The sequence below is a fragment of the Pinus tabuliformis genome, chromosome 7 (genome assembly GCF_031772625.1).
Source record: "Pinus tabuliformis cultivar Carrire ecotype Pingquan chromosome 7, CPIR1, whole genome shotgun sequence".
Classification (NCBI taxonomy): domain Eukaryota; kingdom Viridiplantae; phylum Streptophyta; class Pinopsida; order Pinales; family Pinaceae; genus Pinus; species Pinus tabuliformis.
The window spans coordinates 612,101,793-612,119,143 of record NC_142293.1 but is presented as its reverse complement, the minus strand read 5'-3'; positions in this window follow the sequence as shown (position 1 = coordinate 612,119,143).

Genomic DNA, 17,351 nt, shown 5'->3' with positions numbered 1-17,351 from the left:
CACCTAGCCCAATTTCTTTAATCTAGGGACAAACAAAGGGTTCAAGGGGAGGCCTTGGTAGTGGTGTTTATTGCATTACCAAACTAAGTTCTAATCCATTTGTTCTTCAAGCGTCTTTGGATTTTTATTATGGGATGGGCTGTGCAGATTGTGCTTCACTTCGTCGGGGTGGGCTTTGCTATTTTCCTAGCATATACATGCTCAAAGGGGCTCAATAATGTTACAATATACATCCCCTTAAAAAAAATTGAGTTGCTACTTATGTGGTTTCAAAGGTGATGAGCAAGAGGCATGTTCGATTCAAAGGGAGGTGAATCTAGGCTACCCATTTGCCCCATTGCCTATGCCAAACTCCTCGATAGTGTTTTCTCATGGTGTGTTGAGCTACATCTGGACTCTCATTTCACCTTTACATGCCTTCCCTGGTGCTTGATAATGAGAATGGTGTTGGCAATAAATGCTCTACATGTTCATTTAACATCATCTTTTGGCATCTACGGTGTGCAGTAAAGTAAAAAGTTTAGTGAAGGACATTTTATAAAATATTTAAATTTAAAATTTAAAATTAGAAAGACATATTATAAAATTTTATTAGGTATGGTTAGGCTGGGTTATATTCATTATAGTTTAAATAGGATATAATGAAATTATATGTTTATATACTTTTTCAAATAAAATTAATTGAAGATTTTTTTTATTTTACAAGGACAATATATAAAATTTAATGAAAATATTAAATATTGGAAATTATTATACTATTATGGTGCAGTTGATATTCCAATGAGTTACAAAGAAACCCATGAACAATTAAATCTTTATAGCTTGGATGGTGGCCTTGAAACAAATATTGGAAAGTATTATGAGTTAAATGAATCATTGAGATGGTGCTCTTGAGATAGATATTGGAAAGTATTATGGGTTAAATGGATCATTGAGACCATTATGAACCCATGGATCAACTACACCTATTGTTTTCCAATGACCTTTTTTAAAGAAAATCCTCAATTGATATATTGTAATGATAGAGAATTCATAACTGACTAGTATGCACACCTCTCTCCCCCTCCAAGCCAGGATGAGAATATGGGTGGGTGCTTAACACATAGTTGAGAACATGGGTGCCATACATGAAATTATGTTAAATTTGGTTCCCTACATGGAATTATGTTTAAGTTTTACCAAAGGTTTTCAAGAGCAGTTTTGATTATTAAGTGCAACTTTATTTTTGTCCAAATGTTGCATCTAACATTTTCACTATCATTACTACTCTTTCCTACGCCACTGTCTTAAATCATCCATTTGTAACATTTGGTGCAATTTCTAGTTTGCATCCTAAATAAATTACACACTAAACATCATAGGAACTATCCCAATGCCTTACCCTATGCCCAATGGGTACACTAAGTTGCTCCTAAGGCTTCATTAAGAACTTCCCCTCATTACCTATTTTAATATAAGGGGAAATCCCAACTTTTAATATTTTTCTCTCTTTCCTATAGCTATCCTAATCTTCACAAGATTAGGTTATCCATCCCTTCAAAATCAAATTAAAACATTGTTAAAGTTGAAATAAGAAATACAAAAAGCCAAAAAAAAAATTCTTGATAGTGAAGAGATTGTTAGAAGTTTGTTTGACATGGGCTTGAAAAGCATTCCTAAGGACATAAAGACTTCCAATTCCATATTAGATACCTTAATTTTAAATAAGACAAACTAAATGAATGTAAAAGGAAACACGTGAAATTTCAATAATTATGAGTCCATTAATTTATTTTGCCTCTCAATGGTTAAAAAAATAGTTTCCTTTTAAGTTTAAGTCCACATCACTCTCTTCACACATTTTTTCCAAATCATATTGTGTTAAGGTGTGGAGGGTTAACCCAAAACATTGGACATTTCAAGATATCTCGCATATTCTATCTCTAAAAATATCACAAGCCTATTTCTAAAAGTTAAAAAGTTGGTCTTGACACATATTCAATACTAAATGTGGAGAAAGAGACACAAATCTTCTTTTTAAATAGCTAAATCTTGAAAAGTTACTTTCATTACTATCTCTACCTAAAAAAAATTAGTTTCTTTCAATTATTCTCATTTTATAGTTTTAATTTAATTTTCTTGATATTTATTTAGTTGTACTATTTTCTATGTTTTCTTATAATAGTATTTTCCTTTTTCATTTTGAATAATTTATTTATATATTTTAAAAAGATGTTTCATCTTATATTATTCATTGAAATATTTTATTTTGGTATCAACTTTGTTGAATATCTAAATTCATGGTGCATGTAACAAATCCTTGTAACATCTATTAAAATGTTGATGAAATAATGACTATGAGAGACAAAATTTTATCATATACTTATTAAATTGCCTCAACAATTCATTTAGTGTTGGAACATAAATCTTCATAGGTGTTTGACCCTTTGAAAGCTAAGGCTAAAGTTGACTAGTGATGAATATCTAATTCTTTCCGAAGATTCACTAATAAATAATAATACATTATTTTATCCTATGGAGGGAGCCCAAACAAATATCGGCCAAAATATTTCTAAGGGATAATTTTACTAACCATACTTAGCTAATTAATTTTCATAGACATATATCATCCCCATCTATTTAATGAAATTCTTTCCTCTCTCATCTACCCATAATTAACTAAAATATAAAGCAAGCATGATGTAAGAAGTACAACATATTGTAAGGAAATATGCTAAGAAGGAAAATATCATGGCCACATATTGAATAATCAGGTGGAAAGCACCTTGTATGTGGATGATAATATTGTTTATACATTAGTGAAAAAGGGGGTGAATATAAGTAGTCTTCAACAATAAGAAGAGAAAAAAAGTATTAGACTCTTCCATATAAAGATAAAAGTCCAGAAGATGAAAAATGATGCTCTCTTTGGCTCAATATCTCAAGTGAATCTCATAGTAGCAAATCTAGTCAAAAAATTGGGATTGGAGACTCATGGCCATATTAAACCATATCCATTGGGATGGTCAAGAAGAAGAAATAGATAAATGTAGCCAAACAATGAAGAATCAAATTTTCTATCTATGTTGGCTTTATTAATGAAGTAGAATTAGATGTAGTTACATTAGAAGTATGTTTTTTGAGTTTGTAAGTCTCTATATGCATATGCATGATGCAATCTTCATTCAAATATCCAACAAATACCACCTTTTCAAGGATGAAAAATTATTCATCATCGATTTTCACACGGGGAATATAAACAACTTGATAGTAACTACCAACCAAAACAAAACATTAATCAGTTTTAGCAAGAAATATACTTTTTTTTTTCAAGGTAAAAATAGTTTATTGAAGAGAACATGGGAGATAAGTCATCCTTGGATGGGGTGCATTAAGTATCAGGAAAAACAAATGGAAGATCTAATAAAATAATATAGGAGTGTGTTCTAGGAGACTAAATGGCTACCACCCAAGAGGGAACTGGAAAAAGAAATCTAGTTATTATTAGACCCTTTGCTTTTGAGAATTGGGTTGTATAGAGGGGAAAAAAGTGAATAAGTATTTATAATAGCTACTAAGTCAAGGTGTCAATCAACTAAGTACCTCCCCATGTAGTCAGACATCATCATTGTGCCAAAGAAAGATGGGACTTAGTGGATATGTATTGATTACAAGGCATAAAACAAAATTATGCTCAAGAATAAGTACCTCCTTTCCCATCATATATCACCACTTATATTAGTTACATCAATCCAAATACTTCACGAATATGGACTTAATGTCAGGATATCACCAATTTCTAGTCAGGGAAGAAGATACTCGGAATACGACCTTTGAAACTAGGCAAGGTTTGTATAGATGGTTAGTGATGTCATTTTGCATATGCAATGCGCTAAATTCATTTTTTGTTTATTTGGATGATATACTAGTGTAAAAACGAATGAATCTTTTAAGGATTTAATAATTTTCCTATATACAGTATTGTAGGCCATTATTCTAGTTTGAAATTTCATGCATATAGAAAGTAGGTGAATATTCCTATAACACATGTAATTTAATATTAAAATTGGATTTTTTTGGTGAATATCATCCATTTAATAATATATATGTAAAATGTAGGTGAATTTTTAACAAATTGGCGAATATCTTTATCAGAAAATGTCCAAAAAATAACCCATTTGCAAATTTCACCCCATTCCTAATACAAACACACCTAAGAGGAACGCATCTCACATTTTATTTAGGTGTAGAGACATTAAAGAAGTAAAAGTCGATGTAAAATACCAATAAGTGTGAGTTTTCATTGTATTCATTGGTGTATATGGGATATGTGATAGGTGGGGGACACTTGAAGATAAATCCTTCCAAGAGGGAGGCCATAATTAAGTGATTAGTCCCTATTACTATTTTTGTGGTCAGGAGTTTCATTGGGGAAACATGGTACCTAAGCAAATTCATCACATCATTTTCAATAGTAACAACACCACTCTACACTATAGTAGCAAGTTTCACAAGTTTCCCATGGGGAAAGGGTTGATACTGGGAATTTCAAGAGTTAAAGAAGAATGTTGAACAAGTACCATTCGTAGCATCTCTAAACATGCACCACCCCTTCAAATTCGAGACACAATGCAAGTGAGTATGTCATGGAAGCGGTATTGATGCAAGAAGGAAGCCTTACATGCTACCATTCTAAATTACTTCACATGGAAGTTCTCAACTACCCTACCTATGATAAGAAACTCTATACACTAGTACAAGATGTGAAGAAATGGAAACACTATCTAATGGGAAGGGATACAATAATTTACATAGATAACTGACCAATATAGTACCTACAGTATCATTTTAAGCTACAATATACCAATCATTATGTTGACAGTGCTCGATGGTGCAAACATGTAAGGGGATCTCCCTGATGTGAAGTCTCAACTAGACCTCACACGATTTGGTGTAGGTGTCCCATCTGGCTGTATGGTCCAACGACCATTAGAAGGGTTTCAAATATATGCCTTGGTTACAACATAGACATAAGAGATCTCACATGACTAGTCTATCTAGTACCTTAGTAATTAACTAATACTTTAATTATGCTCGCTATGTTCTCAATCATGTAGGAATATAATAAATATGGTTAATTCCTAAACATGTGTTTGATGGGAAAAAATATTTACACTATATAAAGTCAATGAGTGTGATTTCTTAGGAAGAATATTAATTGATAGAGTATTTAGAGGTCAAATTTTCCTATTCATAGTTGGTATTAAGAATGTGTTATATTTTTTGTATGATTATCTTTTTAATTAGTTTTGGTTTATTGCTTTATTTATTTTGGTATTTTTGACTCATTGTAATCCACTTATAATTAAGGAATTAAGGTTAAATGTATTCCATTTTAATATCTTATGGTTTTGGATGATACGGAAACCTATACATTGTATTGTAAATGATGATGTTAATACAATGAAAAAGTTAGGTCCATGACACTTTTATTGGGTAGTTTTAGTTTTCTTGGTTAATTAGGTAAATCATCGTGTTTATCTTGACCATGATGTATGTGTTTGTTTTGATGTTTTTCTCTCTATGCATATGTTCACTATAAATTTTTAAAACCTAGATTTGATATAAAAGTTATTTTATTGGATTTAGGTGGACACTTTTGCTGCTAAGGATTGAACTCATTTTGATAAAACAAGTTTCTTTATGGTATGTGATAAACTTGGATTTAGTGGGAGATTTGTGGTGGCGATTCTTGTGTTGAAAAAATTGGCTGGTAGTTTTAAAATATATATTAAGAAATTTAATGGGAAAATATTTGAATTATGTAAACTTCATATGGAGGAAATTCTTGTAGGCCAAGAATAGTGGGTTGCTATGAACCCCGATACTAAACCCTCTAGTATGTTGATGGATGATTTGACTAGTTTTCCTATGATGGAAAGGGGTACAACCTAGTTATGTCAAAATAGAGACATTAGGTCAAACTATGTCTATGGTAAAAAAAAATTCTTTGAAAAAGATTATACTTCCAAAGTATGTATAATGTAGACTCTGTAGTAGAGCATTTAAATTCATTTAGTATCATGCTAAGACAATTGTTTTAAGACGATATTAAAACCATTTATGATGATAATTTGATTTGTTTATTTATTTCTTTGTGTGATTCATAGCAACTGTGGTGGTAGCTGTAATAAAGCCACTTTAATGTCTTTTGATGTGCTTTCATCCTTACTCTTAGAAGAAATGAGGTGGAAAACAATTGATAGTAGGAGCATGGATGCCTTGTTTGTAAAAGGTCAATCCCAAAAGTTAGAGAAAAATAAATTTATAACAGGGAGATTAAATTTAGAGGTATAACTAGATCTGCAAGAAAATCCTTAAAGGAATACTAGAAATATTATAAATATGAGAATTATAAGAAAGAATGTAGATCTATAAGTGTTTACAAAACGAAGGGACACATTGATGCTACTTCGACGAAAGGGAATACTCCTTAGAGGAAGGAAGGGATGTGTAAAAGGATTACTAAAGTACATATTTAAATCATGATTTATTATTGATCAACATACCTACTTCATTTCATATGACACCTCATAGGGAGTTTTGTTGTGAATATCAAATTTCTAATGAGAATGGTCTTTTCTTATAATACTACTTAAGAATTAGAATCATAGGTTGAGAAATAATAAATTTTCTACTGGATTAGAATACTCCTTGGTGTTTTTTGGATTCCAAAGACGACTAGAAATGTGATATCTATAACTGAGATGAGTGGTGCAGGTATACATACTATGGTTGAAAGTAAAACCCGTAAAATGGTTTAACATATAATGGTGTTGATGAGGGGAGTTTCAAATGGAAATTTGCATAGATATTAGGAAGCACAGGTTTAAAATTCTTATTGTTATTGGGGATGGAATTTAATAATACAAAACCCCTAATATCTCTAGAGAAAATATAATGATATGGAATTAAATAATAGGATATATTAGAGAGGAGGGCCTTTTGGCATTACATCATAAAGGTATTTCTTGCATATTATATTTCAATTTCTATTAACAATGTGTTTATGGTATACATAATCGAGTAAAATTATTATTAAGTGCTACTAGAGAAAAGGGAATTTCAGAGTTGCTACATAATTATTTGTTTGAGGTTGTGCATTTTCTATCATTGTGTAAATCTATTTACTATGTCTTGAGGAACACATAGGCTTATATCCTCCAAAATAAATCTAATGTGTTTGGTAAGTTTAAATAATCTATGTCTCGTTTGGAAAATTAGCTAATTTGTTAATGGTGGAGAATGGTTTCATATTTCATATTTCGGCAACTGATATCTTGTTTGAAATAGAATTTTGGATCCATTGCATTCATGATATTTTAATGATTTACATTTCAAACCCACAATTGTGGTTCATCTTCAAGATACAAAGAAATATGGAAAAATGATCAAACAATGGGCTAAAATAAATAGGAGAAATTAGGTTGGAAAATGGATCACAATAAAACCTGAAAATAACCCAAAGACCAATTTTCTAGTGTGCATCTTTCATTTATCCAAGCAACCACTGACAAGATTGTGGGGATCCTTAAGAAGCATAAGGTCCCCTCAACCTTTAGGCCCCTAAAAAACATTCAAAGCTCCCTGAGATCAGTAAAATACCCGGTGGACCCGAATGATATGGAAGGTGTTTATGTCATCACATGTGCTTGTGGGATTCCCTACATTGGTGAGACTCAATGCTCAATAAATACAAGGATTCATGAGCGCACAACTCACATCAAACATGGGAGAACCTGATCCTCAGCGCTAGCTAAACATGCAAGAAAAAGAAAAACTAAACATCACATCTGCATTGAAGAGGCCCAATTCATTGCTAATATTAGCCATTTCCATCGCCACAAGTTTCAGGAAGCCATAGAAATTGAAAGAAGACCTAGTAATCTTAATAGAGATGATTTCAGCCCTCTCTTCTTAATTTAATTTAATTTTTATTTATTTATTTATTATTTATTTGATCTTAAAAATCTTTTTATGTGTTTTTAAAAATCATTTTAATTCTTAAAATATTGTTTTACTTTTACCTTTATTTATTATAAAAAATCATTTATACATGTTAAAAAAAAACATTTTACTTATTTTTAAAAATCATTATTTGTTTTGAAAATCATTTTATTTTACTTTTATTTATTTACTTTTATCTTATTTAATTTAATAATCAATTTTACTTTTGAAACTCAATTTACATGAAGATAAGATTATTTTATTATTATTATTATTATTATTAATAAATCATCTTATTGACGGTTATGATTTCTAATTTATTTGACCATTATTATAATTTAATAAGTTCAACCAGACTACTTTTTTGCCCTGAAAATTATGGAAATTCTGGCAAGATTTTGATAAAATGCAGTAAGGAATTTTGTAAATCCATGTTACACTTCTTAAAATTCAAGGTTTTGGGTGCCAAGTCGTTTGTGATGGCGCTGAATCCATTTCTACCATCAAAAACTTGATTCAAACACTGGGAGTGCAAGATTTTTTGAAATTTGTTTGCCTGGATTCTGACCACTTTTCGCTGTTTGGGCCATTCGTAGACATTTCCAATTAATAATCAATTTTACTTTTGAAAATCAATTTATATTAAAATAAAATTTTATTATTATTATTATTAATAGAGTTCAGGCTTCTGTGATCCATATCAATTTAGAAAGAATTCTTCGGCGAAAATCACAAGGAATATCATTTGTCGACGTGTTTCGAACCAACTTGTCCTGACGATGAACCACACTGGTTGGTTCGAAACGCGTGGACAAATGATATTCCTTGTGATTTTCGCCGAAGAATTCTTTCTAAATTATTATTATTATTATTATTATTATAATAATTTTTAAACCATCTTATTTGAAATCAAGAATATTTTTAATTCTACTTTTATTTTAACTTATTTTAATTATCATTTAGACTTTTTAGACTTTTATTTGATTTTTGATAGTTATGATCTCTATTTTATTTTATTTTATTTATTTTTAAATTTAACACATAGATTATATATATATATATATATATATATATATATATATTATTTTTATTTTTATGGTTAGTTGTTGACTTAATATCATATAACATATTTTAGAAATTAATCTAAGAATCATATTTACAATATTTTAAAATCTAGCCGTTACGTATTTCACATTTGCTTCTTCATCTTACTGATAACCACACTCGATGGTTTGAAACGTGCCAACCAAAAAAAATCTCATGCAATTTGTTAAAAAAAATCTAATATAAATAAAGCTCTAATTAATATATTATAAGACGTGTTATACAATATATTCTATACATGTCATATAAAATTCCAATATAGATAAAGCTTTAATTAATATATTATAAAATGTGTTATACAATATGGTATATATAGGTCATATTATTAATAAAAATTATTAACGGTTATATAAATATTTTTATGCATTACTATTAATAAGAAATAAATATTAATTATAATGTTTTTTAAGTGAATTAAATGATGATGTTTATTAAAAAAATAAAAAATATATTTGTTATTGTTCTCAATTATGTATGATATGTAGGAAATAATATTAATTAAAGAGACCGTTGTTTAAAGAGTTTGTATTTAATTCACGAGATGTATCGTCTGAAGACGTTGCACGAATATTAATTCGATTATTGGAGATTGAATGCGGGTTGATAAGAGAGTTTAAAAATGTTTTTTCGAGACGAATTGATTGTGGAGTTTGATAAAGTATCATCGTTCAACAAATTAGTAGATGAGCTTACAGAGTTAGAAGGCAGGGTAGAGACTTCATTATGCTGAAAAAGTTTTGAAAATTTCTGAGCTTGTTTTTCGCAGGTTAATTCTATAATTCGAAGAGCTTTTAGAGCTGAGGCGGTATCAATTTCTGACCATAATATAATATAGGATCAACTTGGTTGGCCAATGTTGTGTGAAAATTAAACGCTTGCCAAGGCAAAAAAATCAAGCTCAAATCTGGTTCGTTTGATTTCACTACATAGAAGTACCATGCTCGCTCTGGTGAAAATATGTTTATTTTTATGATTTTTGAGAGAGTGATTGATTTTGGGAAAGTAGTAATGATAGAAGAATCTCTGAAGCATTTTAGGAAGGTGAGATCAATTTTCCTTTAACCTCTAAGTGATCTAATTCATTCTAATGGGTAAACTATTTTTATTTTGTCCTTTCCCTCATAGGTTGATGATTTCATATTTCAGACAAGAACCAAGGGTGTAAAGCTGTATCGGAATGAATTTAAGGATTTTTGTAATAACAGTTACGAGGAAAAATATTACTCTGTATATACCTAAACAAAATGGATTTGCAAAAAGGAGTAATGTGACATTGATGCGAAACGCAAGAAGAATGATTACGATGATGATTAGTGGTGTTGGGTTAAGATTGGAACTATAAGAAGAGGCACTTGATACTACATATAACCTAGTAAATTGATCACCTTCATGCATATTGGTTAATAGAATTGTGCATGACATGGACTGCTAAAGAAAAGCCTCTTAAAATCCTCGTATCGTTTGGCTGTGATGTTTCTATACCTGATTCAAAATAGACTTACTCTGTGTATACCTAAACAAAATGGATTTGCGAAAAGGAGGAATGTGACATTGATGCGAAAGGCAAGAAGAATGATTACGAGGATGATTAGTGGTGTTGGGTTAAGATTGGAACTATAAGAAGAGCACTTGATACTACATATAACCTAGTAAATTGATCACCTTCATTGATGTTGGTTAATAAAACTGTGCATGGCATGGACTGCTAAAGAAAAGCGTCTTAAAATCCTCGTATCGTTTGGCTGTGATGTTTCTATACCTGATTCAAAATAGACTTAGAGTAACTCATATAATATAGCTTAAAAATGTGAACTTTACTTAATATAAATATGGTATAATAGGTTATAAACGTTGGAACCTAGTGTTTAAGAATATTATTTGTATTTAAGTCGTTGTTTTAAAGAAGTTAAATAGTTTCCCAAATAGGAAGTTTTAATAAAAATATGGTATAATAGGTTATAAACATTGGAACTTAGCGTTTAAGAATATTATTTGTATTCAAGTCGTTGTTTTAAAAAAGTTAAATAGGTTTTCAAATACGAAGTTTTAATAAGGGAGAATGATGAAAAGAAAATAGGGTTTGAGTTGAAGAATGAATAATGTGACTTAAAATGCATGAAGGGATTAGCTTTAATGGTGGGAAGAAAGGTTTTTTCATCTTTGGGTAAGGTTGAATTCTTGTGAGCGCTTAACTCTAAAGCCATGGGGCACCTTGAGGTAACGGTTGAACTTGTGCTTCCACCTAGAAAAACTATATTAAAAATGGTTTCATGATTAGTGCATACATATGTAGATCAAATCCCACCTCGATGTCCCTTTTTTTCAAAATCCCCTAGGGGTGTGATTTAATTAGTGATCATCGTTTTAAAAAGACAGTACAAATTTGAGGTTCAGGTTCAAATACCTTAATGTACCATGTGGGTAATTTGTGGGGGCAAAAATGGGCTCACCTACAGGTTATAGTGGTAGTGGTCGAAATCAACCCTTTGTTATGCATGTATGAACCCATCATGGTTACTGATTCCTTTAGATGATGAAAGAAGAAGAAGAATATGACTTAAAATAAGAACATGAATTTCAACAAGAAAATCATCAAACTCTAGTATTGAGGTAATTGACTTGGGAAAGAAGGAAAATACAAAGGTATACTTCATCTAATTTTTCTTTTAATTTTATTTTATTTATTAGTAATGATTATCTTAAAGCTATTAAGGATGTAGTAGATTTAGAGAATGGTAAATTCTAAAAGAAAGTCATGGCCAAAGAAATGGATACCTTGAATAAGAATGATTTCTTAGATATAAATGATTTTGCATTTGGAATAAAATATATTAGCAACAAATTAATTTTTACAAAGTTCAATAGAGAAGCTAAAAAAGAGATGTACAAAGCATACTTAGTAGAAAATGGATATTACCATCTAGAGAGAGAAATGATTTTGCTTGAAATATTTTCTCTTATTTCTAAATGAAATGAACATTTACTAGATTTATTTTGTTCGATTTCACTACTTTTGAGCTTGAAATAGGGAGATAGACGTGCACGTATGATTCCTAAATGGGGATATTAAAGAAGAAATTTACATGAAACATTTAGAAGGTATTGTATTAAAAGGAAAGAAAAGGATGGTTTGCAAGTTGGAGAACATCTTTGTATGGGTTAAAAATATCTCTAAGGGTGTGGTGTCAAAGTTTCAATAATTAGATATTGAAACTTGGTTTTTCAAGAAGAAAATGCAACCATTGTGTGCTTTTTGGACTTGTTAATAATAATTTTATTTGTGTGAGTTTATATGATAACAATGTATTGTTAATTGCGAATAAAAAAATGATATGAAATACATTAGTAATTAAATTTTATTTTTAGCATAGAAATTAAAAGAGATTAAGAAAACATGAAACTCTAGATGAATTAGGAAATATGTTGAGGCAATATTGCAAAGGTTTAATATGTGGGAGTGTGAATTGGTTAAGGTACTTATTCATGCAGGTGTGATTTTATATGTATATTAATATCCCAAAACACAATAAGAGGAATATGACATTTCATAGGGAATGTATATTAATATCCCAAGACACAATAATAGGAATATGACATTTCATGTGTTCCCCATGTTAGTGCTAATGGAAGTATGTAGTATGCAATGGTCCACACTTGAAAAAAAAATACCCATGTTGTGGGATTTTTACCTAGTATATATCAAAACCACTCAAGGATTATTAGATATCTATAAAGAAGGTTTTCCAATATTTATATGGAATTACATATTATTAAATTTCCTACCAAGAAATACCTAGAATATAAAAAGAGTTCGATGTACATGGATTTTTTTATGCACAATAGGATGACAATTTGGATTGTAGAACATCTACAAGTGGTTATGTGTTTAGCGTATTTGGATGAATAATTAGTTGGAAAAGCAAGAGATAGGATTTAGTTGCACTATAAACTAAAATCAAATACATGACAACCATTCATCCAGGTAGGGAATATATATATTTATGTTGATTATGTTTAGTAAATGGGATTGTACACCAAGTTGCAAGGTTAGGTTGTGACAGTCAAGGTGTATAGTTTATACGAAAGTTTCCTACCTATCATCCCAAAACAAAACACGTTCAACACCACTTTGTGATAGACGAGGTCAAAGACAAGAAGGGGTTGCTAGTGACTATTGACACTTTGAACAATGTTGTGGACTCATTGGTACATTTTTTTGGTACTAACGAGTTCTCTTGATGTATATAAGTGATGGGCATTGCTACCTTACATTGTTAATTTTGTAAAACCTAACCTCCCATATGCAAAGAAAATAGTAGATGAGATAATTTTGAAAATGTGTTTCCACATGTTATTCATATGCACTTACTTTTATGGGATTAGTCCATTTTTTTTTGTTTTTAGCTATTTTGGTGTTTATTACCCCCTTTAGACTAATTTATACTCAAAGAATTAAGTTTGTAAATCACTATATTTCTTGATTAATGGTTATAAGATAAATTATGATAAGTATGTTGTGCATGGTGTAGATATTTTCTATATTATATTTATGTTCATGCATACCATCATTATAAAAGATTAAAATTTTAAATAAAACATGTTATCAATATATTTTTTTTGTGAATTTTAAGATTTTATTATAAATTAAAATTCAATGTTTAATATATTTTAGTGCATGTAAAATAATTTACTCCAAGAAAAAATTTATATACCAAGAAAATAAATCCATGTACATATAATTTTTTCATTCTCTATGGTAAATATATGATATGAACATTCTCATTAGTAATTTATTGGAACTATATGGTAAATATATGATATGAACGTTCTCATTAGTAATTTATTGGAACTATTTACTGGCAAAACCACATTAGTAAATGTGGTTGATATATGTCGATCGACATCATTTTCATATCCTTTTGGCATATAAAAGGTGGAAACTGACATCGATTGGCATATTACAACCACATTTACTATTTTGGTTGTGCTAGTGGATGATCATCGTGCATAGGGAGAAATAGTAGATATTGGTTGACTATATATAAATATATTCAAGTTATAGTTAAGGAGGGTTTCTTGTGGTCAATATAGAGTTGACTATGGATGACTATGGTTTCCCACAAATAATTATAGTTGACTATGATAGATTATGATTAACCATGGTCCACAATGGTTGTTCATGTTTGATCATGGTAAATCATGGTTGACCATAGTTTTCTATAATATGTTATGGTGGTCCATATTCACATTGGAAGGCCATGATTGACCATGTTCAACCATGGTGACCTTGGTTGAGCATGTTTCGCCATTATAGCCATGGTTGAATATGGTTTTCCATGTTAAGCATGGATTGACTATCGTTACCCAAGGTCGACTATGGTTAACCAAAGATGACCATAGTTGTTAATGGTTGATCATAATTGAGCGTTGATGATGGCTTATGATGGCTAAATAAATTTGATGGTTGGCAATGGTTCACTATTGTAAACCATCATGAATAGAATCGACTAGTTATCACATGGCACTAATTTGGTCCCATAACTTGGCCATGACCAAAAGTGCACTTATATAACTTGAAATATGCCTCATCATTATGATTTGATGAAACCCAAGCTATGTATGTTTTCAACCATGTGGAGCATTGGAATGATCTATTTATCATATGTGATGCTACACTTTTCCACCTAAACATAAATGACCCAATGTCACCTCTCCCAAGCTACATTGACTTGAGCAACTCATTTCCCAATGAGGGACTACGCTCATTTTCTTTCCAAGCCCCTGCATGACAATCAACATGGATTTTGTTCCTACATTGATGGAAACCACACATCCTTGATTTCCCTATTACCATTTTCGACTGTCGTGGCCTAATGAATATAATCACCACATTGGAAAATCATATTGTCCCTTTGCAAAGCTTACTATGGGACCATACCCAATTTCCCACCTTTTACTACTCAACAAGGTCTACCCCTTGGTCTTCCCATAATGTTTGTTTATACTCATTCTCTTGTACACCATGATCACCTATTACAACATGAACCGGTCACCAAGTGTACCAAGATAAGAGCTCATTGTGTATCTTTACAGTGATTCCTACATGCAGCCTTCAAGTTTCCTCACCAAGTTACCACCCTTTCCTACTTGATAATATGTTCCCAATTGTCCTTTTCGCATACTTGCTTATTTTCATGATCTAGTACATCATCTTCACCTCCTCGTGCTACATCATGATTTAGCCATCAAGACTACCTAGATAAGGGATCATCATGTAACATTACAAGCATGCCTACGTGCACCATTCAAGTTGTCACTACCAATGGTGATCCAATTGAGGAGCATTACATTCTCCCCCATTTAGAGCATTTGATGTCCTCATCAACATGTATTTATTACTTAACTATTTAAAAGGGATGTTGGTGGTGAAGAGAAATGCTTGCAATATTCATAGTAGCTTTGATATCATTTATCATAACAACGGAGATTTCATCCTACTTCGACATCCCATACTACTTAAGAAAACTAGTCACCTCATAGAGATGGTGTGACCTCATGTGTTGGGCATGACTAACAACCCACTATTATCACTGGTAATATACCTCAATTTCATGCCCTAACCGAACCGAAGACAAGTATATATTCAACCATGTGGAATATTGGAATTCTTTATTCATCATAGGTGATGCTACACCATCACCACCCAGTCATAGATGACATATTGTCACTTGTCGCAATCCAAGCATAGAGCTGAAAAATCAACTTCTTGATGTGTGATCGTGCCCATCATATGTACAAGCCCGCACATGAGAATGATTAACAATCTCGTGATAATGATTAACAATCTTATTCCTACATTGAACTAAATGTTGCATCCTCGATCACACTACCACCATTGTGGACAAGCCAAACAAACACAATGACTACATTTCCAAACTTTGATGCCCTAAACAAGTCCACCATGTAACACTTGTGACTTGTTGGCCTTGTCCTACTTGAAAAAATTGTGGGCCCTTGGTCCTCCTAATGTTCCTACTTACCATTTGCACCTCCTACTCTACATTGTGAACTTGTTTCCAAGACATAGGGTCATCATGCAACTTACTATGCATGCCCATGCACCCTCTCTGAGTTGCCACTACAATGACACTCTAGGTCATCACTCTTACATATGCTCTTTTGATAGTTCCAAGGTAATGATTTTAATGTGAGTGATAGGAAACATTAACATAGGCTCTCCTCATTATCGAAATTTACATTACAATGGTTTTCAACATTGCAAGTTCATACTTATTTACCAAGAAGTGACACACATTTCATAGAAGTGTGTCACAAAATGACACCATAATTACCAAGTTTGACTTCAAAGTTAATTTGATACCCAAAAAAAAGGTTATATGGGAAAAACTCAAGAGTATACATTTAACAAATACTCAAACATATTATTTTGCCAATAATTAAAAAAAAAAAAAAATGGTCAAATTATAATATGAAAGACCATAAAACCCCTCTAAAAGATGTTTTCGGTTATGAAAGTTGGAAATAAAATTATATACTTAAAAAAATGTGTATAATTTACATTAAAAAAAAATAGATTGTAAAAATTCGAGTATTCATTCATATATTCAAGTAAACCATGATTTATATGATGCTTAATATAAATTGAAGTTGCATACAAATTCGACATTATAGTAACCTCTACAAAATCCACATTATTAAGCATGTTTAAATGTATATAAAAATTATTCGACGCATACAGTTTACTCATGGAAAAAAACAAATTAAATTATATCTCTTAACCATTAACAACAATATTCATTAATCTCAATTACTAGTTATTCATTAACTGAACCAAACAAAATGTTAACAACAAAATTCATTAATCTCAATTACTAATTATTCATTAACTAAACCAAACAAAATTTTACTATAACATTTTATATAATAACGAAAAAAAATTATAATTTAATACTTATTCAAATTCCCATTTTATATAATAAGAAAAAAAAAACAATTTAATACGTATTCAAACTCCCATTTTATATAATAAGAAAAACAAACAAGATGTCCACCATAAATAGCATCATGAAATTCCCCACAAGGATATATTTCTATTTGACTTCTGTTAATATATATGACATGCAAGTTATAAATTTGAAACATACATACCGAACTTTACCCTATTTTACAAACCCCGTTTTCTGGATGGCCTATTCTGTCCCTTCTGACTTCTATCATAAACCAGCCATGATTTTTACAGA